This window comes from Daktulosphaira vitifoliae, unplaced genomic scaffold (genome assembly GCF_025091365.1).
Source record: "Daktulosphaira vitifoliae isolate Bord-2020 unplaced genomic scaffold, ASM2509136v1 Scaffold_3, whole genome shotgun sequence".
Lineage (NCBI taxonomy): Eukaryota > Metazoa > Arthropoda > Insecta > Hemiptera > Phylloxeridae > Daktulosphaira > Daktulosphaira vitifoliae.
In genome coordinates, this window is record NW_026099574.1 from 36,535,264 (window position 1) to 36,537,225 (window position 1,962).

The 1,962-nt window shown below is 28.4% G+C and overlaps 2 protein-coding genes across 13 annotated transcripts in view; both read left to right on the plus strand.

Moving 5' to 3' along the window:
* LOC126901960 (PDF receptor) overlaps window positions 1-1,962 on the plus strand; it is a 172,910-nt gene that overhangs the window by 167,392 nt on the left and 3,556 nt on the right. The window lies entirely within an intron of this gene.
* The window catches only part of LOC126901961 (venom protease-like), a 79,527-nt gene that overhangs the window by 57,727 nt on the left and 19,838 nt on the right, over window positions 1-1,962 (plus strand). The window lies entirely within an intron of this gene.

Sequence of the window (1,962 nt, forward strand, 5' to 3'; positions counted from 1 at the left end):
TATGAGATTTTGGCAAAAAGATTAAGTACTACACACCCCATTCTTTTCTTAAGGTATAAAGATTTAAAAATAAAGAGTTCTTTTAAATATTTTTAGTATAAATATTTTATTTAATATGATCCAAACTGAAAAAATGGTAAAAGAGAGAATGGTGTGGAATATTGAGGGAGATATAATTTAAAAATGTAGAATAGCTGTGTATGGTATTTATAGATTTGGAGAAAGTGTATGATAGAGTACCAAGAGAGGTTTTAAAATGGGCATTAATGAGAAAAGGAATTTCTAAAAGGTACATTCATATAATATAGAATATGTACGATGGCACTTGTAAAAAGTGAGGGCAGAGTAACAGAAGGTTTTAGGGTAAGAGTAGGAATGCTCAAAGGTTTTAGTGTAATCCCTTGCTTATTTTCTATTATGATGGATGAAATTACTGAAGAAATACAAGGAGAGGTGCCGTGGTGCATGTTATTTGCTGATGATATAGTGTTAATAGGAGAAAACAGGGAGGAAATTACGAGGTATGAGTTTGACAAAGGAGAACATGAAGTAGGTGAATGAGGAGTTCAGTGATAATAAGTGAAGTAGTTGGAAGATGGAAAGTTTTAAGTATTTAGGATCAGTTGAGCAAAAGAACGGTGGTATTGACGAGGATGTAAGACATAGGATTGAGTGTGAGTGGTTGAAATGGAGAGAAGCATCTGGTGTGTTATGCGATAAGAGAATTTTAATGAGGTTGAAAGGTAAGTTCTATAATACTGTAATGAGACCAACAATGATGTATAATTCAAATTGTTGAGTGGTTGATAAGAGAACAGAGCAGAGATGAGAATGCTTAGATGGATGAGTGGAGTGACTAAAAAAGATAGGATAAGGAATGAACATATAAGAGGTGTAGCGTTAATAAGATAAGGTAAGATGAGAGAAAATAGACTCAGTTGGTTTGATCATGTTATGAGAAGAAATGAATCGGAACCTGTAAGAATAGTTATGGAAATTTATGTTGAGGGAAAAAAAGATAGAGGAAAACCAAAAAAGAGATGGAGAAATGTTATTCTATGCGATGTGAGGATGGTTGATGTGTGTGTCGATGATTTGGGAGATTGTGTCAAGTGGAAGTTTAGGACAAGAGAAGTCGTCTCCAAGTATTTGAGATAAAGGCAAGAAAAAAGAAGAAGATGGGTTAAACTGAAATGTTTATTATACATAAAATTTTTAGTGAAAAACTTTAAAATATTCATTTTTGTGTTTCAATGTTGGAAAAGTAGTTTGATATAGTAATAATTTTATTTTTAAATGCTTTAAAAGGAAATCTATATAATCTAGAGGGATTAGAACTTAAATTCAGCTTGTATAATTTGTTTATATCCCAGANATCTATATAATCTAGAGGGATTAGAACTTAAATTCAGCTTGTATAATTTGTTTATATCCCAGATGATCATAGTTATTTTTTGAAATTGTTCTAAAAAATTATTAGATTTTCTTAAAAATGTTTTATATTTTTGGTTTTAATACTTTAAATGCCAATATGTTTATTTCTCTATGAAAAAAATAACATAAATTTCCCTTAATGTTAATACTCTTGGAAATCGAATGGCTTCATTATTTTTATTTTTATTAAATTATATAATTACCTTGTTTTAATTATTTTATTTTTATTATAACTACCATTAAAGATAGAGTCATAAGTTTTATGATTCCAATTCATATGTTACTTAGATATATCAATTTAAAAAACCCAAAATATCCAGAGTTGTTTTGAGTTTTTTTTTGCTTTATAATTGCTTAAACATAAATGTTTAAGAGTCATTAATTTCTTTTAAATTAATTGAATTAATATATTTTATAGCTTCTAAAATAATTTAATAAATATTGATTTGTTCTTTATTATAGGGTATTTGAACTTCTATCTGCACCTTTACAGAGATGTTGTTATTTAGAATTTAAGGCAATGAAATC